The sequence below is a fragment of the Salmo salar genome, chromosome 08, assembly GCF_965601325.2.
Source record: "Salmo salar chromosome 08, fSalSal1, whole genome shotgun sequence".
NCBI classification, from domain to species: Eukaryota; Metazoa; Chordata; class Actinopteri; order Salmoniformes; family Salmonidae; genus Salmo; species Salmo salar.
In genome coordinates, this window is record NC_138298.1 from 18165001 (window position 1) to 18190130 (window position 25130).

The 25130-nt window shown below is 45.7% G+C and overlaps 1 protein-coding gene across 10 annotated transcripts in view; it reads right to left on the bottom strand.

The window, feature by feature from the left end:
* The window catches only part of LOC106610060 (teneurin-3), a 447182-nt gene extending 424447 nt beyond the window's left edge, over positions 1–22735 (bottom strand). For 4 of the 10 annotated variants that reach the window (XM_014209189.3, XM_082978412.1, XM_014209184.3 and 1 more), the window contains exon 1: positions 22150–22733. The gene's annotated coding sequence lies outside the window, so the exon portion shown is untranslated. Of the gene's footprint in view, positions 1–22149 lie in introns of all 10 variants that reach the window. The other 6 variants (XM_082978415.1, XM_014209185.3, XM_014209190.3 and 3 more) reach the window with 4 other exon arrangements.
* Positions 22736–25130: the final 2395 nt, after the last annotated feature.

Genomic DNA, 25130 nt, shown 5'->3' on the forward strand with positions numbered 1-25130 from the left:
CAGCACCTGTAGCTTATGCATCTGTTGAGATAGATAGACTGCCCCGCCGAGTGTTTAAAAGAGGAGACTTCTGGCTAAAACATTTATTGGATGTCCTCAAATGAAATTAGGGTGAAAGCAGGACCATTACTCTACAGCATTATAGGATAAATACCCTTGAATAAATACCTGGGAGACCAGTGAATCCAACAGGAAATCATAGGCAGAGAGAAGATTAACACTCAACAGCCTTCCCTGTAGCTCAGTTGGTAGAGCATGGTGTTTGCAACACCAGGGTTATGGGTTCGATTCCCACGGGGGGCCAGCACAGAAAAAAAATGTATGAAATTGTATGAAATGTATGCATTCACTACTGTAAGTCGCTCTGGATAAGAGCGTCTGCTAAATGACTAAAATGTAAAAAAAAATGTAAATGTAACGGGTGGATGCTCCAGATGTGTCCCAAATGGCACCCTATTCCCTACAAAGTGCACTACTAGTCACTACTAGTGCACTAAATAGGTAATAGAGTGCCATTTGGGATGCGGATTCTGTACTCTCTCCTACACTTTTCTATAGTATGATAGGCCTATACGACGCCCTTGGGCTTGCCTCCGTCCCACCTCTGTGAAGGAATGAAGGAAATAAACTTTGGGTGTCTTTTTTTTTTCCGGGGGGGGGGAGACAGCTATTACACTGTGATCTGATGATCTCAAGAGAAAGAAAGATGGTACCGTAAACCTGGCGAATCTTCAAAGGAACTGAGTTTCAGAACCCAACATTGGGCCTTAAACCACCTGGAGAATACTTCCTTATGACTAAAACAGAAAGTCTGGGGCAGAATCAATCATCCGTTTACCTCATAAGGTAATCAATCATAAACGGTAGGGTTACGATGAGGTAATGTGCAGAGTGATGTGTTTGTGGCTGCTTGCCTGCACTAGTGCCTGCCTCAAGGTGCCAAAGTTAGTCTGCTGGCGCAACGTCGCGCCTCTGGGCTCTGCTCCGTGGGAGCTCTCCTTCGCTCGTTTGTCATGCACTGGTCGTTCCTCTCTTAACACAATTACGGCTGTTTGCTCTCCCACAACAGATGCTGATGAGGTGAGCGGGGAGGAGGGCGTGGATTCATCTAATGTACTACCGTGTGTGTGTGTGTGTGTGTGTGTGTGTGTGTGTGTGTGTGTGTGTGTGTGTGTGTGTGTGTGTGTATGCGTGTGTGCGTGCGCCCGGCGATAGGAGTAGAAATTGAATTTTGATAATGGAGTACATCCATTTGGAAAGGCTTGGCAGAGTAGGGACAGTGAGGGATCCGAAAAGACAGCGAGGGGAAGAGCGGAAGGATGAAACAGCCACTTGACCTCCCTGTGTGTGTGAGCAGAAGGAGACATCCGGAGTGGTGGGGCCCGGCTGCTTACTGTAAACTCACTTTAGGTGAGGGACACTCGGTCACCCAGAATGCAGTGGCAGAGCAGCGTCCAGGGCCAAAGATGCAGATGAATGATTATGTACCATGGGTGGTCCACGGGATGTGCAGATGACATGTGAGCCTGTAAGTAGTAGTAAGTGTGTCCACTAAGTAAAATGGATTTGAGTAAGGCTACATGAGTAAAGTGTTTAATGCACAAGGCTAATGTGTTTAAAGACACTAATGTGTTTAGAAGTGGAGGACACTAAGCAGAGGAGAGATTGTATATGGATGACATAAACAGAGGATTAGTCAACTATTTACAAAGGAGCGAGAGTAGAGACTAAACTAAACAGGTATGGATGAGACGTGTGTGTGTGTGTGTGTGTGTGTGTGTGTGTGTGTGTGTGTGTGTGTGTGTGTGTGTGTGTGTGTGTGTGTGTGTGTGTGTGTCTGATGTGACAGCCACTCCCGTAATTGCCAACGCAGGGAGCTCAAGTGTTCTGTGGCTTATTTTGTTGGAAATGTCAGTGCTTCCACATGGGACAGAAGGTTGAAAAAAGACAAGCCAAAACAAACCCGAAAAATGTGGATGTCAACACTATTTTAAAGCGCCGTGGGACTGTTTCACGGTACAAGAGACAACAACATACATCATCTGCACGGCGGGTTTGGTTGCTACCCAACGTTACGGTCTCCAATCAAAAGGTCATTGAGAGGGAAGACAAACAAAGAGCAAGAAGTAGGTCATATAATATTGAGGGAAACTTCATATGAGGGTTTGGGTTAGCACAAAATAACACCTGTATTTACAGTAGGGCTGTAATAACTCTTAGTTCAAATGTACCTAGAGGCAGGGCCACTTAAATAAATAAAAAATGTTTCCTTCTCTTCCACTTTTTCAAATTAGTAGTATTATCAAAAATAATGAACCTGATCAATTGAAGTCACAAGTACAAGAAATACTTACAATTTGTACTGATTACTGCAGTGTTTAAATCAGGCTATATCTGAACATTTTACAGGAGTAACTTTCTACTTTAGAGACGTCACTAAAACCTTGTCTTCCTCACTCACCATGGTTGGTAACATTTCATTTATGGGCAATTTAGAAGTGTGGAAGAAAATGAACAATAATCATATACTCTTCTGTGGAATTAGTGACGGTTTTGGACACTTAGGAAAAGACAACGGGGGTTATTTATATTCTCTTTTTCTCCAGAAATACCTGAGAGAGAGAGAGGAGAGAGAGGGGAGAGGGGAGAGAGGAGAGAGAGAGGAGAGGAGAGGAGAGGAGAGGAGAGGAGAGGAGAGGAGAGGAGAGGAGGAGAGAGAGGAGGAGAGGAGAGAGAGAGGAGAGGAGAGAGAGAGGAGGAGAGGAGAGGAGAGAGGAGAGAGAGGAGAGAGGAGAGAGAGAGGAGAGAGAGAGGAGAGGAGAGAGGAGAGAGAGAGGAGAGAGAGAGGAGAGGAGAGGAGAGAGAGAGGAGAGGAGAGAGAGAGGAGGAGAGGAGAGGAGAGAGGAGAGAGAGGAGAGAGGAGAGAGAGAGGAGAGGAGAGGAGAGAGAGAGGAGAGGAGAGAGAGAGAGGAGAGATGAGAGGAGAGAGGAGAGAGGAGAGAGAGGAGAGAGAGAGGAGAGGGAGAGAGAGGAGAGAGGAGAGAGGAGAGGGGAGAGAGAGGAGAGAGGGGAGAGGAGAGAGGAGAGGAGAGGAGAGGAGAGAGGAGAGAAGGGAGAGAGAGGAGAGGGGAGAGGAGAGAGAGAGAGAGAGAGACGAGAGAGGAGAGAGGAGAGAGAGGAGAGAGGGGAGAGGAGAGAGAGAGGAGAGGAGAGGAGAGAGATAGAGAGGAGAGGAGAGGAGAGGTGAGGAGAGGTGAGGTGAGGTGAGGTGAGGAGAGGAGAGGAGAGGAGAGGTGAGGTGAGGAGAGGAGAGGAGAGGAGAAAGATAGAGAGGAAAGGAGAGGGGAGAGGGAGGAGAGAGAGGGGCGAGGAGAGAGAGAGGAGAGAGAGAGGGAGAGGAGAGGAGAGAGAGAGAGGGAGAGAGGAGAGAGAGAGGAGAGAGAGAGAGAGAGAGAGAGAGAGAGAGGAGAGAGAGGAGAGAGAGGAGAGAGCGAGAGAGGAGAGGAGAGGAGAGGAGAGGGGAGAGAGAGAGAGAGAGAGAGGAGAGAGAGGAGAGACGAGAGAGAGAGACGAGATGAGAGAGTTGAGGAAGAGTGAGAGAGAGCGAGGAGAGAGAGGAGAGAGAGAGAGAGAGAGGAGAGAGGGAGGAGAGAGAGGACTGAGGAGAGCGAGAGAGAGAGGGAGAGGAGAGACGGGAGAGGAGAGAGGCGAGAGATGAGAGAGAGAGAGAGAGAGAGAGAGAGGAGAGAGAGAGAGAGGAGAGAGAGGAGGAAGAGAGAGAGAGAGAGAGAGAGAGAGAGAACCAGCACCTGTAGCTTATGCATCTGCTGTCACCATGTCAACAGTGAGATCTACTTTTGCGCAGAGCCTATAGGGCCAAAAGTAGTGCACTATGTAGGGAATAGGATGACATTTGGGATCCAGTCAACGAGGCCAGGGAAGAGAAGAGGAATCCATGCGTGAGCCAAGAAGGTCTGGAGAGACTAGAGAGTGACGAGATGCTTGGACCCAAAGGAAGAGACACTTAATGATGAAATGGTGTTGAAAGCTTACCGAAGCCACAACGGCCCTCTGTGAGAGAGCAGAGAGTCCCAATGTTTCCACCCCACTGAAACCTTACAGGCCAAGTCAGAATATCAGCTACAGTGACATTCAGAGAACACACACACACACACACACACACACACACACACACACACACACACACACACACACACACACACACACACACACACACACACACACACACACACACACACACACACACACACACACACCAAGGGAGCTTTCAACACCATTTCATCATGAGGTGTCATCATTATGACCTCACACAAACACAGTGTATGGATCTATGCACACACACTCACAGCTATAAGAAAAGCCATGAGGTAATACCCCTGTGATGCTGTATAAAAAACAACAACCTGTCTATGTAAAGATGATGAAACATGACCATTTTCTTGCTTAAATCCACAATCTAGACAGTTTTAGAAGAAAGTATGACCAGAAGATATTGACACTCGACAGCCAATCCCCTACTGTACCCTTGTTAGAGGAGACCAAAAGTCAAACTGTCTCTGAGCAGCAGGCGACGGTGGACAGGTGGACACCACATCACTGAGGTACACACACACACACACACACACACACACACACACACACACACACACACACACACACACACACACACACACACACACACACACACACACACACACACACACACACACACACACACACACACACACACACACCACTTGACCTAGCCTGCAGCACCACCTCCATCTCGCAGTCTTAATTGCATTGGAATACACTTTGTGGGAGAATGCAAATCTGTCGCATGCCAATAATAAAATAGAAAAACATTGTCCTTCACTTCCGTTCGCTCAGCCGGCAGCCATGATGAGCGGGAGCGACCCACTAGCCACCGTGATGCAGTTTGTACTTCCTGTCCTTTCTCTCTCTGCCTGACGCCTGCCAGATCAAATTATCTCCTACCGTGATTGGGGGGGGGGGGGGTTATACAGTCATCACTCTCTCTTGGCTAGATTTTGAGTAGGGAAACGTGTGTGTGTGCAGCATACTTTGGAGCAGGTAATGGAGAGCATGCTGGGATAATGGTTGTACAGGAAGCTGCCATGACACCTCTACCAGGGGTAATTTGGGCAGACAAAAACGAGTCTCTGGTAGGCAATACACACCGCCACACACAACACACACTTTAGAGACAAGCACACACACACAATTACATACAAACACACACCTGATATGATGCAGCAGCTGCCATTACTGCTTTCCCAGTGGCCTCAGCCAAAGTAGTGGGCCAAGAGGGGAAGATGGACAGGTAAGGCGGGAGGAGGGGGGAGGGGGGGGGGGGTATAGATGGAGAGAGAGAAATAGAGAGATGGCACGAGAGAGAAAGGGAGCAAGAGCGATAGAGAGAGATAAATAGAGACATAGAGCTGTGTAGAGAGAGAACAGACTGTGGTGCCGGGCTCTGCTCTGAGATAGTACAGATTAATTAACAGGGTGGCACGAACACAGCATGTCATGTGTGCAGCGGGCAGACAGCCGGGTTGAGAGGTGGGCGAGACAGAAGGGGCGAGGTGTGTGACATTCAGCCTGGTCAGGAGCTCTACTCTCCCTCTCTCTCTCAACACCCTCTCCCTAGCTGTCTCTCTCTGCATATCACCTATCTCTCTCTTTCCCTCCCTCTCTCTCCCTACTTCCCTCTCTCAACATCGCTTTCTCTCTCTCTCTCTCTCTCTGCATATCACCCAGCTCTCTTTCTCTCCCTCTCTCTCCCTACTTCCCTCTCTCAACATCTCTTTCTCTCATGTCGCCTATCTCTCCATAAACACCATTATGCCTTTCACACTCACTCAATCTGTCCACTGCTGCTCCGAGCCAATCAACTGATCCCTCCTCTGCTCCGAGCCAATCAACTGGAAGATACATGTGGCAGTAAGAACAGTCAGGCATTCATTCCGCAGGGAATGGCAGTAAGTAAAGGCCACAGAATGGGAGATATCAAAATGAATAAGCCTAGGTCTATAATAATATCTTAAGACACACTGTAGAATATTCTAGTAGGCCATCTCAAAGCAAATACAGGCCCAGGACTATGACAAGGTGTAAACCACAATCTACTGTAGGATATGTGTCTGTGAAATGTGTGAGATGTCCCACACTAGACAACCTGTGTAAACCTGTGACCATTCAAGGACACACCCCCCCCAGCTTTACCAAAGTGTTTGACATGGAGATTAAAACCACTGTGAACACACAGAGAAAAATGTTCCGCAAAACCAACACAGTCAATTCCAGGGGATTTGGAACCATTGTTTGATCACACTTTCTGTGGGAATGAAACAAGCAGCGGGCTTTAAAACTAATTCCCATACCGTTGTGCATAGACAACATTTTCTGTTTTATTAAAGTCACTTCTAAATTTATTTTAAAAGACAAAAAAACGGTGTTTATAATCAAACTTAAGGGTCATATCCTTCCAATGATTTCCCCTCCCTTACCTCGTATCTAGCCTAAACGCCCAAAGCTACCATCAAATTAATAGAAAATGGTGGGTATTTTTTTGTTGTTGCAATTTTGTTGATCAAATGGACATTGAGACAATATATACAATTACTTGGGTCTGTATCGAAAACCCTACAGGTCTCCCAGTGGTGTAATATAAAGAACACATGGTTGGGGAAGGTGTATTTTTCATATTTCCCATCTGAATTGGTGGGATAAGGAGGTATGGTTATGAAAAATACACTTCCCCACCCGTGTGTTATTATATTATACCACTGGGAGACCTGTCCAACATTTCAAGTTTAACTGAAACACACCTGTAGCCTAGCTACCAAAGTTAGCCTAGCTGAGAGGTGGCCTAGCTGCCAGAGTTAGCCTAGCTGCCAGAGTTAGCCTAGATGCCAGAGTTAGCCTAGATGCCAGAGTTAGCCTAGCTGCCAGAGTTAGCCTAGCTGCCAGAGTTAGCCTAGCTGAGAGGTGGCCTAGATGCCAGAGTTAGCCTAGCTGCCAGAGTTAGCCTAGCTGAGAGGTGGCCTAGCTGCCAGAGTTAGCCTAGCTGCCAAAGTTAGCCTAGCTGCCAGAGTTAGCCTAGCTGCCAGAGTTAGCCTAGCTGCCAGAGTTTATTTTTTCATTTCCCCCTTCCACCTCTTTCTCTCTTTCCTTACCACTCGTTCTCATTAAGACTATGGAAAACTTGAGGAGCGGATGGGTCGATGTTTTCATTTTTCAAGTGCTTGTAGCCATTAGACGGCCGCAAATCATCCATCAGGCAAATGTGTTTCTGGTTAGGGCCTGTCAATTTAACAAGTAGCGAGGCTCAATATGCAAGATGTATTACACTCCATTTCAATAACCTTCATTATTTCTTTCAAGTGTCTTTCATTTCGTTTTCTATTTCCCTTCTTATCCACACACACACACACACACACACACACACACACACACACACACACACACACACACACACACACACACACACACACACACACACACACACCACACACACACACACACACACCACACACACATCCTCTTTCACCGACAGCAGCAGAATCTCCTTGCCAAATTCAGTACTTGAGAAGCACACCACTCCGAGCCAGGTGACATTTGATTTGCCTATGATCAATCAGAAGCAAAGCCTCATTCCCATTTCCAAACCATTGACCACAGACATAACATGATACCTGCGTGCCAATCCACCCCATCTAGACTTGAGGAAGAGTGCAATTCTGTATCTTTGTGGTGCTGCAGAAAATTCTAAACGGATAAAATGTGTGGGATGTTGAATTCCAACTGAAAGCGCCCATAAACTGAAGTCAAACACACGTAAATGAAAGCTCTCCAAAAATGGCTCCCATTGCCATTAGCAAACCTGGGCTCATGTGAACCCATATAAACAGTTCTGGAGTTTTCTCAATAATAATAACGATAATGAATTACCGCAAACTACAAATTGTAAAACAAAGATTGCAACAGAGATCAAAACAGTATGCATGCAGTAGGCCTATTTTTTATATAAAATATATCAATCTTTTTTTTGATAAAAACAGATTAATTAATTTAATCCATGCACACTCTCCAAAACAGCCGAGCAAAATAATTGAAATGTAGCCTAACTACACAAATCTAGTCAAAACACAATAGCGAAATAAATATTTTCAAACCATTTTCTCTGTAATTGCTAAAAAACCAACCCAATCCAAGAAGATGTATAAACAACTAATTCTCAACGAGAGCAAAGGATCACATCCTTCTCTCTAGGTCCTAAATGGCACCCTAGTACCTATATACAGTAGTGCACTCCTGTGGGCCCTATAGTGAAAAGTAGTGCTCTACATCGGGAATAGGGTGCAATTTGGGATACTCCCTCTAATTACACCTGCCATGATCACTCAACTGTAGTGGTCGGTCGTTATAACAACGACAGGAAAGGAGCACTTGAGGAAACATGTAGGGCTTGGAATCGTCAGGGCTCTCACGGTACAATACTATCAGGATACGATATTTATTACCATTCGCTGTTTCAAACGTATTGCTCACTATGTGTCTGCTGCAGAGAGACAAGAGAGACCATGAGAAAATTAGTTTGGATCAGTCAGGGAAATAAAAGTGCTGAAAACATGTCGGTTCACTATTTAAAAAGAAGATGGAAAACAAGTCATGAAGGAAAAATACTGTAATTTTGGTGCAGGTACAGCCGACTACCGCAAAAATAATATTGCAATATTGCAAAAACGATACAATATATTATTTTCCAATATGTAACTGTATCACCCCCATCACTAGAAACATGCAGGCTGGATAGCGTGTGTGTGTGTGTGTGTGTGTGTGTGTGTGTGTGTGTGTGTGTGTGTGTGTGTGTGTGTGTGTGTGTGTGTGTGTGTGCGTGTTTGACTGTGTGCGTGTGCGTGTGTGTGTGTGTGTGTGTGTGCGTGTGTGTTTGACTGTGTGCGTGTGTGTGTGTGCGTGTGTGTGTGTTTGACTGTGTCTGTGTGTGTGTGTGTGTGTGTGTGTGCGTGTGTGTGTGTGTGTGTGTGCGTGTGTGTGTGTTTGACTGTGTCTGTGCGTGTGTGTGTGTTTGACTGTGTCTGTGTGTGTGTGTGTGTGTGTGTGTGTGTGTGTGTGTGTGTGTGTGTGTGTGTGTGTGTGTGTGTGTGTGTGTGTGTGTGCTGTGTGTGTGTGTGTGTGTGTGTGTGTGTGTGTGTGTGTGTGTGTGTGTGTGTGTGTGCGTGTGTGTGTTTGACTGTGTCTGTGTGTCTGTGTGCACGTCAGAAAGAGAGGGGGGAGATCCCCCCAGTCTGTTGACGCTGTAATGAACATATCTGTCCCTGGCTGGCTGGCTGGCTGGCTGGCTGGCGGGCTGGCTGGCGGGCTGGCTGGCTGGCGGGCTGGCTGGCTGGCTGGCGGGCTGGCTGGCTGGCTGGCGGGCTCGGCTTTAAGAGGCCACAGCGTCTCAGTCTCAGTCTACTCTACTCATTCTGCTCACAAAGCTGGACTTTGTAGGAATGTTGATCTCTCTCCAAAAAGCGTAGGGTGGGTTAGCCTCAGCTCCGGCCCTGGCTCTCACTGAACTGAATGGCTGAATCAGACCCAGGCTCAGCCACAAAGAAAAGAGAAGAATGATAGCTTGATCCAAACAAGAGAAACAAGTCTGCTTCACCGTTCTGTGAACTACCCCCCCCCCCCCCCCCCCCCCCCCCGTAAGAAAGCCATGGGGGGGAAACACGGTTCATATTTGTGACCAACCGTTTATTTACTGCAGCGGTCATTCAGATTTGAAGGAGGGAAACACAACACAGATGAAAACACACAGGTCAAACATATCTCTGCTGTGGAAAGAAAAGGTAGAGTTAAGAGAGATTAAAAGCAGGCATAAACAAGAGAAGCTGCGCTTCAAAGCATCATGTCTCCACAAGACCACTGTAATATCAGCCATGCTGGAAGGGAAATCGCCATTTTCAATTACTGAATGTCAGAGGAATTTCTCAGACTATTTTTAAATACGGTATTGTTGTCAATTCTTCTAGCCTACCTGAACACATTCAAATCAATAACACCATATATCAAAGAACACGCAGTCTATCTGGTGTCTGAAACTAAAACATTACATTCAAATTACAGAGAGAATAATCACTTCATTACCTTCAAGCTGAGCTCTTGTCCAAAGCGTTTTTTAATCAGTCACTCACACATAGCTTTTTCATATACAGTACTCCTGTGACTGTAGGCTACTCATATTCAGTACAGTACTCCTGTGACTGTAGGCTACTCATATTTAGTACAGTACTCCTGTGACTGTAGGCTACTCATATTCAGTACAGTACTCCTCTGACTGTAGGCTACTCATATTCAGTACAGTACTCCTGTGACTGTAGGCTACTCATATTCAGTACAGTACTCCTGTGACTGTAGGCTACTCATATTCAGTACAGTACTCCTGTGACTGTAGGCTACTCATATTCAGTACAGTACTCCTGTGACTGTAGGCTACTCATATTCAGTACAGTACTCCTGTGACTGTAGGCTACTCATATTCAGTGCAGTACTCCTGTGACTGTAGGCTACTCATATTGAGTACAGTACTCCTGTGACTGTAGGCTACTCATATTCAGTGCAGTACTCCTGTAATTGTAGGCTACTCATATTCAGTACAGTACTCCTGTGATTGTAGGCTACTCATATTCAGTACAGTACTCCTGTGACTGTATGCTACTCATATTCAGTGCAGTACTCCTGTGACTGTAGCCTACTTATATTCAGTACAGTACTCCTGTGACTGTAGGCTACTCATATTCAGTACAGTACTCCTGTGACTGTAGGCTACTCATATTCAGTACAGTACTCCTGTGACTGTAGGCTACTCATATTCAGTACAGTACTCCTGTGACTGTAGGCTACTCATATTCAGTGCAGTACTCCTGTGACTGTAGGCTACTCATATTGAGTACAGTACTCCTGTGACTGTAGGCTACTCATATTCAGTGCAGTACTCCTGTAATTGTAGGCTACTCATATTCAGTACAGTACTCCTGTGATTGTAGGCTACTCATATTCAGTACAGTACTCCTGTGACTGTATGCTACTCATATTCAGTGCAGTACTCCTGTGACTGTAGCCTACTTATATTCAGTACAGTACTCCTGTGACTGTAGGCTACTCATATTCAGTACAGTACTCCTGTGACTGTAGGCTACTCATATTCAGTACAGTACTCCTGTGACTGTAGGCTACTCATATTCAGTACAGTACTCCTGTGACTGTAGGCTACTCATATTCAGTGCAGTACTCCTGTGACTGTAGGCTACTCATATTGAGTACAGTACTCCTGTGACTGTAGGCTACTCATATTCAGTGCAGTACTCCTGTAATTGTAGGCTACTCATATTCAGTACAGTACTCCTGTGACTGTATGCTACTCATATTCAGTGCAGTACTCCTGTGACTGTAGCCTACTTATATTCAGTACAGTACTCCTGTGACTGTAGGCTACTCATATTCAGTACAGTACTCCTGTGACTGTAGGCTACTCATATTCAGTACAGTACTCCTGTGACTGTAGGCTACTCATATTCAGTACAGTACTCCTGTGACTGTAGGCTACTCATATTCAGTACAGTACTCCTGTGACTGTAGGCTACTCATATTCAGTACAGTACTCCTGTGACTGTAGGCTACTCATATTCAGTACAGTACTCCTGTGACTGTAGGCTACTCATATTCAGTACAGTACTCCTGTGACTGTAGGCTACTCATATTCAGTACAGTACTCCTGTGACTGTAGGCTACTCATATTCAGTACAGTACTCCTGTGACTGTAGGCTACTCATATTCAGTACAGTACTCCTGTGACAGTAGGCTACTCATATTCAGTGCAGTACTCCTGTGACTGTAGACTACTCATATTCAGTACAGTACTCCTGTGACTGTAGGCTACTCATATTCAGTACAGTACTCCTGTGACTGTAGGCTACTCATATTCAGTACAGTACTCCTGTGATTGTAGACTACTCATATTCAGTACAGTACTCCTGTAATTGTAGGCTACTCATATTCAGTGCAGTACTCCTGTGATTGTAGGCTACTCATATTCAGTACAGTACTCCTGTGACTGTATGCTACTCATATTCAGTGCAGTACTCCTGTGACTGTAGCCTACTTATATTCAGTACAGTACTCCTGTGACTGTAGGCTACTCATATTCAGTACAGTACTCCTGTGACTGTAGGCTACTCATATTCAGTACAGTACTCCTGTGACTGTAGGCTACTCATATTCAGTACAGTACTCCTGTGACTGTAGGCTACTCATATTCAGTACAGTACTCCTGTGACTGTAGGCTACTCATATTCAGTACAGTACTCCTGTGACTGTAGGCTACTCATATTCAGTACAGTACTCCTGTGACTGTAGGCTACTCATATTCAGTACAGTACTCCTGTGACTGTAGGCTACTCATATTCAGTACAGTACTCCTGTGACTGTAGGCTACTCATATTCAGTGCAGTACTCCTGTGACTGTAGGCTACTCATATTCAGTACAGTACTCCTGTGACTGTAGGCTACTCATATTCAGTACAGTACTCCTGTGACTGTAGGCTACTCATATTCAGTACAGTACTCCTGTGATTGTAGACTACTCATATTCAGTACAGTACTCCTGTAATTGTAGGCTACTCATATTCAGTACAGTACTCCTGTGATTGTAGGCTACTCATATTCAGTACAGTACTCCTGTGACTGTATGCTACTCATATTCAGTGCAGTACTCCTGTGACTGTAGCCTACTTATATTCAGTACAGTACTCCTGTGACTGTAGGCTACTCATATTCAGTACAGTACTCCTGTGACTGTAGGCTACTCATATTCAGTACAGTACTCCTGTGACTGTAGGCTACTCATATTCAGTACAGTACTCCTGTGACTGTAGGCTACTCATATTCAGTACAGTACTCCTGTGACTGTAGGCTACTCATATTCAGTACAGTACTCCTGTGACTGTAGGCTACTCATATTCAGTACAGTACTCCTGTGACTGTAGGCTACTCATATTCAGTACAGTACTCCTGTGACTGTACACATGTTGATCAGCAGGGTTCCTCTGTGAACGAGCAGCGCCCACATTTTAAACAGGTAAGGCAGAATAGGGGCTAGGTCATATGGTGTTAAGCTGACGTATCCTACACGCCTGACGGAATATTGGGCAGGCAGCACACCAGCAGCCAATCAGAAATGGTTACGTGGGAGCATGGTAAGCGAATGGAGCAGGGCGGTGTGAGGAAAGCACAGTTAAAATACTGTGCTATGAGGAAACGTCCGTCACGAAAATACAGAAGCCAATCATTAGGAGGTCTAAAAAGCCATACTAGCAAAGCCATACCAGTTCTTTAGAACACAGACAAAGCTGACAAAGAAACACCACTTCAACCATAACACAAAAAAATAAGAAATTCCTTTGCATTTTTCAATTATTATTATTATTCTGATTATTGTTTATCTTACTGTACATCTCAGACACTCGGGAGAGATACACCACTAGATCTTTGAGTAAAGGGTGTACATGTCGTACATCTTTAACCGTTGGGATTAATAAATGCAACAGCTGGGGAATGGTACATGTTCTGCTTGACGCTGGAGGGTCAATTAATATTGGCGGAACTCGCGCTCTCTCACGGATGATACTCATGAACGCACACACAACCAGGAGACCAGAACGGTGTGTTGGCCCATTTGGCAGCCACAACTCATCACCAACCCTGGAGCAACAGAGCAGTGGAGGGACACACACACACACACACACACACACACACACACACACACACACACACAGTGGAGCGATACACACACACACACACACACACAGTGGAGCGATACACACACACACAGTGGAGTGATACACACACACACAGAGTGGAGCGATACACACACACACACACAGTGGAGCGATACACACACACACCCAGTGGAGCGACACACACACACCCAGTGGAGCGACACACAATGCATACAATGTTTAAAGGCATACATCATCTCTCCCCAGCTGGAGGAAGTATGGGGAGCTGGAGGTGAGACGTGTGGAGAGCCGGAGGTGAGACGTGTAGAGAGCCGGAGGTGAGGCGTGTGGAGAGCCGGAGGTGAGGCGTGTGGAGAGCCGGAGGTGAGACGTGTGGAGAGCCGGAGGTGAGTCGTGTGTAGAGCCGGAGGTGAGTCGTGTGGAGAGCCGGAGGTGAGGCGTGTGGAGAGCCGGAGGTGAGGCGTGTGGAGAGCCGGAGGTGAGGCGTGTGGAGAGCCGGAGGTGAGGCGTGTGGAGAGCCGGAGGTGAGACGTGTGGAGAGCCGGAGGTGAGACGTGTGGAGAGCCGGAGGTGAGGCGTGTGGAGAGCCGGAGGTGAGGCGTGTGGAGAGCCGGAGGTGAGGCGTGTGGAGAGCCGGAGGTGAGGCGTGTGGAGAGCCGGAGGTGAGGCGTGTGGAGAGCCGGAGGTGAGGCGTGTGGAGAGCCGGAGGTGAGACGTGTGGAGAGCCGGAGGTGAGGCGTGTGGAGAGCCGGAGGTGAGGCGTGTGGAGAGCCGGAGGTGAGGCGTGTGGAGAGCCGGAGGTGAGGCGTGTGGAGAGCCGGAGGTGAGACGTGTGGAGAGCCGGAGGTGAGACGTGACTTGTGTGAAGGAAGGAAAGCGGGGAAGGTTCAGGACAAATGATCAGGGGGTCGGATTCGGGCAGCCCCATCCTGCCCCCACTGGCGTCCAGACACACACTCACACACACACACACACTTCATTACATCCCCATCACAGCAAGTAACTGGCATAGACCGCTCACTGCCGAGGGTCAATGTCTCAACTTCAATTGAGCGTTCCTTTAATGTGTTTCAATATGGTCATTGGCTGGTGGTGCGTGGATGGTCCACTGACATAATATGTCAATACGTAGTGTCTTATTAAGAGCTGTATAGCATGTCTAATATTCTGTTACAGCTTTTTCATCAATGAGTTTGTATTGAAAAAGTGATTTATGAAATTGGATTTTTAAATATTTTTAAGCAGGTTGTTACCTGAAAATAGCATTTTGCAACACTTTGTTAGCATAAAAGTAAGCACCAAAGCAGGCATTCTGCAAGGGTGAACCAGGATGTTGTGTTCCAAACACCATCAAATTCAGGGACAGAGTGAGCGGGATTGAGCATTGTCGAGCCAACGGAAAGAGTACATCTTTTATTTTTGTTTTCACACCAAACACACTTTCACACCTCCAGATCTCTATTCATTGTCAGTTCACGGACCACATTTTCATTTCACATCAAACCATATGGTTCCATCTAACACAAGAGATTCGGCAAACATCTGGAAGAATCGTATATTTAGAACCATATTTTACACATAAAAGGTCTTGTAAAACTATCTTTGTCCAACCAACCACATAAGTCCACAGTGAAACAACCAGTTTACAGTGGGGCCTACATGTACCAGAGCCCCAAATAAATGATCCTACATTTTTAGATATTATGAAACAACGTGAGTTTACAGTGGGGCCTACATGTACCAGAGCCCCCAATAAATGATCCTACATTTTGAGATATTATGAAACAACGTGTGTTTACAGTGGGCCTACATGTACCAGAGCCCCAAATAAATGATCCTACATTTTTAGATATTATGAAACAACGTGAGTTTACAGTGGGGCCTACATGTACCAGAGCCCCCAATAAATGATCCTACATTTTGAGATATTATGAAACAACGTGTGTTTACAGTGGGCCTACATGTACCAGAGCCCCCAATAAATGATCCTACATTTTTAGATATTATGAAACAACGTGAGTTTACAGTGGGGCCTACATGTACCAGAGCCCCCAATAAATGATCCTACATTTTGAGATATTATGAAACAACGTGTGTTTACAGTGGGCCTACATGTACCAGAGCCCCCAATAAATGATCCTACATTTTGAGATATTATGAAACAACGTGTGTTTACAGTGGGCCTACATGTACCAGAGCCCCCAATAAATGATCCTACATTTTGAGATATTATGAAACAACGTGTGTTAACAGTGGGCCTACATGTACCAGAGCCCCCAATAAATGATCCTACATTTTGAGATATTATGAAACAACGTGTGTTTACAGTGGGCCTACATGTACCAGAGCCCCCAATAAATGATCCTACATTTTGAGATATTGTGAAACAACGTGTGTTTACAGTGGGCCTACATGTACCAGAGCCCCCAATAAATGATCCTACATTTTGAGATATTGTGAAACAACGTGAGTTTACAGTGGGCCTACATGTACCAGAGCCCCCAATAAATGATCCTACATTTTTAGATATTATGAAACAACGTGTGTTTACAGTGAGCCTACATGTACCAGAGCCCCCAATAAATGATCCTACATTTTGAGATATTGTGAAACAACGTGAGTTTACAGTGGGCCTACATGTACCAGAGATGGCAACAACAACAAAGAAATCCATCATAATTTTAGACGCTGACATAATGCCGTCAAAGCCTAGTGCCTGGAAAGGGAGGAGTCCATTCATATTTTAGTGAGGTTCATAGGGAAAGACAATTGGCTGATGTTAGGAAAGGCAAAATATATCTGAAGGTGGTTGGAGTTGGACACGGGGAAAAACGATAAAGCCAATAAAACCACTCTAAGCTTAAATAGTGTGTAAGCAGTGTGTGTGTGTGTGTGTGTGTGTGTGTGTGTGTGTGTGTGCGTTAATCCCTTTGAAGTACTCTGCACCTTCACCTTCTATAAAGAGAGGCGGAGTGAGAGAGAGAACATGTTTTTCAAAAGGGAAAATAAAATAGAAAACATACAAAGGGGTCTGGATGCTTGTGTGTGTGTGTGTGTGTGTGTGTGTGTGTGTGTGTGTGTGTGTGTGTGTGTGTGTGTGTGTGTGTGTGTGTGTGTGTGTGTGTGTGTGTGTGTGTGTGTGTGTGTGTGTGTGTGCGTACGTGCGTGCGTGCGTGCGTGTGTTTATGCTTGTGCATCGCGTGTGCATCATTACAGAGACATGCAGAGGGGTTTCCACTCTAATAATACATTGACTCTCTGCAGTGCTGTTCATTGCATCAGCAGCCATCGCCATCGGACTGGCAACAGAGCAATACATTAATGCATCAACACAGCCTGAGTGTTTTAGCAGGTGTATTGAGGAGAGTGTGTGTGTGTGTGGGGGGGGGGGGGGGGTTCACTGGGCCAGAATAACATCCCCACACACAGCTGCCTTTCATTAAGGTTCACATGCTGCTATCATAACAAATCGCCTCCCTCGAAGAGTGGGGGGGGGGTGTGTCGGGGAGTTTTTGTGTGTGTGGGGGGAGGAAGTGTTTGTGTGTGGGGGGGAGGGGTGTGTGTGTCTGTGTGTATTAAATAAATCACAAACATTCACCTTTCCTCTCTCCAATCTCTCCCTGTGATATGTTGTGATTGACAAAGTCCCAGACAGACAGAGGAGCTGTCCTCCCTTTACCTTTCCTCGTCCCACCACGCCACCACTTCACAAGTACACTCAACTCAGTGAGCTGGGAGCTGCTCGGGAGCTTGGCTGGGGCTGGTGTGCACTGCTTGCCCGTGGCGCAAGGGAGCCTCTCCTCTACCCCCATCTCCTCCTCCCTCCCTCCCTCTCTCCCCTCCTCCTCACCCCCGACCCTCCCCCGTTTCAGCATGGCTGGGCTGCAATGAGCCCTGCTCCAATGAAACACGCTATTCCAGGCAGAGTGTGGCGCTTGGTGCCGCCGCTCCTCTCCTCTGCTGCACTGCTCACGCACCACACTTAACAAGCTGCTGGTGAATCAGCCTTGTGCATGCCCTTGGTGGCTATTCCCTTACTCCCTGCTCTTCTATACATCTGTCGCTCTACCTTGGCCTCGCTTCAGTTTTCCTGGTTGCTATACCATGGCCACCGTCTGTCTAAGGAGAGGAGGCATTCTCCAGGCCTCTACGTCTCTCTCTTGCCCTATCGTTTGGCAAGCCTCTGATGTGAAGGACTGGGTTTTCTGTTCAAACGGCATTGATCTGATAGTATTAATGAAGCGTAGGCACATTTGACAGAATTAACACTTCAATATGTCACTGAAAAATGAATTAGAGGCTATATTTACACAGAATGAACCATCTGGTGCACACAGGGAAGTAACACCTACTCCTCTGAATAAGAACACACACCGCTGATGCGATCAGAATGACAAGTGGCAACCGTCTTTCAACCGGTCACACCTGGGTATGGATTTAGAGTGAGGATCACGGCGGCCAAACGGGACTTTATTAACATCGTTATAGTAACAAATGATGCCTTCTCTCCATCTAAAGTACCCCGCACCACCGCCACCAAAGGCCCTGTCAGAGGGTTTTTAAAAAATCACTGGCTACGTATGAGTAACAAATGAAACCTCAGATCTCCAAAGTGATCCCATCAATCATTTGAGAGTTAATCTGAACTAATAAAATCAGATTTTTTGGGGGGGACATGGGAGATCAACGTCCCCTAGTGCACCGAACTACGTCAGAAATTGATTACGACTGCACTCCATCCCACCCCACCCCACCCGCTCCACCCCACCTCACCTCACCCCGTTCCACCCCACCTCACCCGCTCCACCCCACCCCGCCCCACCCCACCTCACCTCACCCCGCTCCACCCCACCTCACCCGCTCCACCCCATCTCACCCCGCTCCACCCCACCTCACCCCGCTCCAACCCACCCCATCTCACCCGCTCCACCCCCCCTCACCCCGCTCCACCCCACCACACCCCGCTCCACCCCACCTCACCCCGCTCCACCCCACCTCACCCCGCTCCACCCCACCTCACCCTCTGAATTAGGCCTACCTGGGGCGTTTCATAAAGACAATGCCTTCTGCAAAGAAGGTGTGTCAAATACATAATGTTCCGATCCTCAAATCTAGACCTAAATAATATAAATGTATTTTTTTCGTTTTTCACAAACTAACTTTTGGTGTTTTCTTATTACCTTCAAAATATTGGTATTAAAGGTTATTGTTTAGGGCGGGAATTTAAATACAGCAATTTCCTCACTAAAAGGCAATTAAATATCTTTCATTATGGTTCTTGATTACCTAGCCTAATCATACAGTTCCCCTTTGCAACAGTTCCCCTTTGCAATTTCAGGTATATAACTGAAGGGTCACAAGATCAAATGACATACAGCAGGCATCTAGAGGACACATCTAGAGGACACATCTGTATGTGGATGCCAGTGCCATACGTTATGTAGGCTGGACATAGACTACACTAAACCAAACAGATGTGTTTACACTGTACGACAACACAGTTGTCTGCCCAACAACAGCCCTATGCCTGCTCAGAAGACCAGCAGGCTCCCTGTGCCTGCTCAGAAGACCAGCAGGCTCCCTGTGCCTGCTCAGAAGACCGGCAGGCTCCCTGTGCCTGCTCAGAAGACCGGCAGGCTCCCTGTGCCTGCTCAGAAGACCGGCAGGCTCCCTGTGCCTGCTCAGAAGACCGGCAGGCTCCCTGTGCCTGCTCAGAAGACCGGCAGGCTCCCTGTGCCTGCTCAGAAGACCGGCAGGCTCCCTGTGCCTGCTCAGAAGACCGGCAGGCTCCCTGTGCCTGCTCAGAAGACCGGCAGGCTCCCTGTGCCTGCTCAGAAGACCGGCAGGCTCCCTGTGCCTGCTCAGAAGACCGGCAGGGAGCCTGCCGGTCTTCAAGGTTAGGCTATCAAAAATAACATAAAACTTCCTCGCACAATGAAAGTGAGCACAATAATTTGAAAAATAGAGTAAAAATACCACAAAAGATGTACAATACCTGAGTGAAAATGAGAGACAGCTTGAACAGAACAGAACAAATATCTGTCCGCTTTCTCTCTCCGAGAAACACACAAGACTGAACTATAATAGTTTAGCTGTGTATCAAATCTCTCTATGCAGTGCCAGATTATAGCCTGGTTAAACTCTATATGGCCCAGTCCCTGTTTAAACAAAGGCCTATTTAGGAGGATCCAGGAATCTTTCGTCGGCCTCTATCTTCAGTCTCATTACAGAACATGGAGATACCTTGGCTCTTTTTACCTACACTGGCTGTCTGCACCATGTCCAGGCTGTTTAGAGGGCACTGGTCTGAACCTACTGGAGTCAACCGCTATAAATGGTTTATTAAAAAAATACATTAAAAAAATTATAAGAGTGCAATCTAATTTTACAATGTTTGAAAAAAATATTGAATTATGTTATGTTGAATTATATGAAATGTTTTAATGGAAAATACTAGTGTGTGTGTGTCCCTATTTCTACTTTTTAAATTTATTTTATTTCACCTTTATTTAACCAGGTAGGCTAGTTGAGAACAAGTTCTCATTTACAATTGCGATCTGGCCAAGATAAAGCGTAGCAGTTCGACACATACAACAACACGGAGTTACACATGGAATAAACAAAACATACAGTCAATAATAAATCAATAATAATACTGAGTAAAGGTGGTGTGCTGATTCTGAGAACAAGATGCAACAGAACCTTATGCACCTTTTCAATGAAATAATCTCTAACTGTAAAGTGATAGTGCTGACCTTTAAGAAAAACTGAAAACAGTCTATGTACTGAAATAACTACAAAATGTTTGACAGCATTACACATTTAAACTGGTGTTTAATAAAGTGACGGTCTAATAAATCATTGTTACAGGCCTGCTGTTTCTTTAACCAATATAAACCCTTAAACAATGTTCCACCCCATATCTTAAAATAGCCTAACCTGGGGGTTACATTCAAATGAATGTGAATTACGGAACATTTTACTTCTGCTGTAGGCTAAAGGGACCCGCAGGCTCAGTGCCTCCGGGGAAAAGAAGGGCACAGGGCAAAGAAGTCAGCCAAATCACACACTACACACTCTGCACCATATCTATCTAAGGGACAACGACATGATTCATAGTCCTTTTTAAAATTAATGTGACCTGGAAGCTTTTGAAATATTTTGGTATACCGGTAGCGTATACTATTATATCGCATTGTTGGCATCCCGTTGGATAAAGACTAGGGTCTATATTCAATCCGAAACGCTGAAGAGCCGCTTTATAGCGCAATTGAAAATTAAAGGCAATGTTCCCGCGGTCGCAGAGACTGCATTCACGGTAAACGCGGCATATTTGGCTCAATGTAAATTACTTTCATATTTATATCTGCAATCTGTAACGCTTCAGCGATACACATTGAATAGAGCCCTAAGACTACTTATATGGGGTTAAATCTGTCAGGCTACAGCTTTAAGGAGCCAGTGAAGGGACGAAGCCAGTCCCTTATAATAAACCAACACACGTTATTGATAACCAACACCGTATGCCCAGAAATTATGACAAACGGAAAGCTTTACAGTGTACTGTTATGTGTTTTGAAAGGTCCCCATATAAACCGTAATAATACAGTGTATTAATAATACAGTGGAGCAACATATCATGTATTTGATGCCTTTGTAGAGAAGGAAGACAACGATGTATTATTTTTTCCATTTTATGCATTTGTCTGATTATCGACCTGTGCGCCAAAGAGCACCTGATACAAACTAACACTGGCAGAAAGGTTAAAGGACTAATGAGCAACAACAATGGCACTCATAAATGGCAGCGATGTCTGCCAAGTTTGCGAAATAGCAACAATGTCAGAGAACTAAATATATATATATTTTTTAATAACTGACATATAGTTGTGTGGATGGATTAAATACAAAATAAAATTACTGTAGGCCTTCAGCTGTACGCAATCAAAAGGCAATTTATATATATATATTTGTGGTGCTTATTTTAAGCACGTGTGCAGATGAACTATTTTAATGTGTCCAACAATGCGTAATCAAATAACATGCACATATGCCAGTTTATTCTGATCAAAGTAGTTCAGAAGTTTCACAATACACAACAGACATCTACGCTACGGACGGTACCTCAAAATATGAAATGGGATATTCCTATGGCACCTTTCATGTCAAGCGCTTGTAAAACACGAACGGCGCGTAATTTATCAACAACTCTGACAGGAAGTAAACACTAGCCATACCAATACCCGGCTAATAAATGTGTTTATCATTTGGACAATATTAAAATAAATAAATGACAACAGGACAGTACAGTTTAGGGCCCTACCTGGTGTGGATTTGTCCGATTAGAATCCCATTGTTGTTCAGTACCGGTGTGTCAAAACTTCACCAAACGATGCTCCAACTTCTAGGGAATGCGTCGCTGTTCTCTGAATGGAATAGTCGGTGGCAAAACAAAGGTTCTGGCAAACACAACTCTCACTCCAGCTATTTCAAAACGATAGGATAGTCCCGTAGCTTCAATGGAAATATAAAACATACCAATGTCGCCGACGGGGTGTTGACAGGTATTCACTGCCCTAGAACAACAGTGAAGACTGTCTGATCACTCAACAGTAGAGGACAGCGCAGTGAAAGAAGCAGAGGATTCGAGCATGACACGGTCCAGCAGTGACAACCACACATGTGTAACTACTGAGGACCCTACCAACCACAGACGACACAAAACAGGGGGAGATCGAGTTACGATTGTTGTAGCCTATCTGCGCCGGGAGAACCACTGCCTCCGTAAACTTCACGTCTCCTTGACGTGACAAAAAGAGGGAAAGAAAGGCTCTCTCTCACACTCTTCCGACCGCCAACGGTACAAGCAAGGTGGCTATTTTGTATTTTCAAAAGAATGGAGAGGTCTCCGGGTCTAGATAGATATTGTTGTCCTGCGCGCGATGGAGCGTCTCCCCCTCGCAGTCAGTCGATGTAAAGACCCAGTGTTCCCCCTGCTGCGTCCAATCAGTATGTATATCTAGCACTATATGGGTAATAATTTAAGGGGCATCCATGAGTTGCGTCGCGGTGTGATAAATGACTCCGCGACGGATGTCGAAGCAGATGAAGACGTCTGCGTTGGTACTGATTAGGCTACACACTCTGATAGTGGATTTAGGGCTTCGATTTGGAGAGGATGGTGTATAGGCACAGGGGCAGGGTTATTTGTTTAGGACAGAGCAGCTTGCAGCCTACATCAGTTGTTATGACATGTTAATAAATGCATCGTTTTGTTGTTTTATTTTACGGTCACATATTTGTATAAGTAGGTTGCCATAATTAGGCCTGCTTAGAGACGGCAGGGTCAAATTATTTGGAATTCCGTTAAACAAGCAGTACTGTACCATTTGGTGCCAGGTACAGTAATAACCGATTGTGTACTTTTTCCAGCAATATTACAAGATGAAACTGAGGACAAACAGAGCATAATATTTTAACATATATTGCAGCCAGCCACCCCACTAGAAAGTTAAAATAATGACTAGAATCGGACTTTTTTTCTATTCCTGCCAACATGCAGATGCAGCCCATGGTTGCACATGTCCTTTTGCTTTCACTTCGATATCAATGTTAATAGTCAAATGTCAGGAGGTCATGTCTGGGTCAAACAGTTGACTGAAACTGAAAATATGCACATATTTTACAGCCTTTGACATACACAGTGTACAAAACATGAACACCTGCTCTTTCCATGACATATACTGACCAGGTGAATCCAGGGGAAAGCTATGATCCCTTATTGATGTCACTTGTTAAATCCACTTCAATCAGTGTAGATAAAGGGGAGGAGAGGTTAAAGAAGGATGTTTAAGCCTTGAGACATGGACTGTGTATGTGTGCCATTGGGGCTCTCAGTGCAAGAGGTGTCACTACAGTACCTGGTTCGAATCCTGACTGCATCACATCCGGCCGTGTTTGGGAGTCCCTTAGGGCGGCGCACAATTGGCCCAGCGTCATCCGGGTTTGGCCGGGGTAACCCGTCATTGTTAATAAGAATTTGTTCTTAACTGGCTTGCCATGTTAAATAAAGGTAAAATAAAAAATTCAGAGGGTGAATGGGCAACACAAAGGCTTTAAGTGTCATTTGAATGGGGTATGGTAGTAGGTGCCAGGTGCACCGGTTTGAGTGTGTCAAGAACTGCAACACTGCTGGGTTTTACACGCTCAACCGTGTGTATCAACAATGGTCCTCCACCCAAAGGACATCCAGTCAACTTGACACAACTGTGGGACGCATTGGAGTCAACATGGGCCAGCATCCCTGTGGAACGCTTTCGACACCTTGTAGAGTCCAAGCCCCAACAGGAGGCTGTTCTGAGGGCAAAGGGGGGTGCAACTCAATATTAGGAAAGTGTTCCTAATGTTTTGTACACTCAGTGTATAAATCCCGCAAATATTTAATAGAGACCAATATTTCTTGCAACTAACCAAACCAAACACATTTTGAGATGACCAAATAGGTCTTGGTTTAACCAGCATCGTTCTTTGATCCACAATATAATGACCTGGGAAAGATGGGGCAAAATATCAGACAGACCGTCCACCTGTTATACCAGTAATATAACTTCTGCCTCTTCTATCTTTTTAACTGTACAATCAGTCAGACAAGCTCAGGGGCAGATTCATCATTTTAGTAAGGATCAAGTTAGAGTTGAGCAGTTATGTTGCAACTCCCGTTCGGCTTTGCCACTGAGCCCCACCTCTTAGTCGACATACTGAGTCTCATGAAACTAAAAACCCTGTTGATACAGACCTACACCCAGACACACAACCTGTTACAAGCCAAGCAAAAGGGATGAACTTTTAACAAGCTTTGCCCTCGTTGCCCTCCTCTGATACCTCACCTCAGACTGAGTGCACGGCCGGTTGCCGGGCGGTTAACAGGTGCAGTAGATAGACGTGCACAGCCAATATCCCTACTTCCTCCCTGGCTGGGGTTGGGTGGAGTGAAGTGGAAGCCGGTGGGAGGGTGGTACTGCCTTGCACCAAAACCAAACGAAGCATGCCATGTGTTTCTGGTTGCCATGGCGGCGTGCTGGAGAGCTAGTGCATGTGAGCGTGGTGCAGTGGTCATGACATGATTTGATTGTAGCATCTCAACCTCTCTCACGTCTCCTTATGCAAAACATGGTCTTGCCTTGAAAGGACCCATTTCAGGTTTAAAGGTTTAAACACCGGTTTGATTCAAAGTAATGGCCGGACTGAAAATAGTCCCACCCCGCGGTGTCGAGGTGATAGGTTAAAAGACAGGACATTATTACG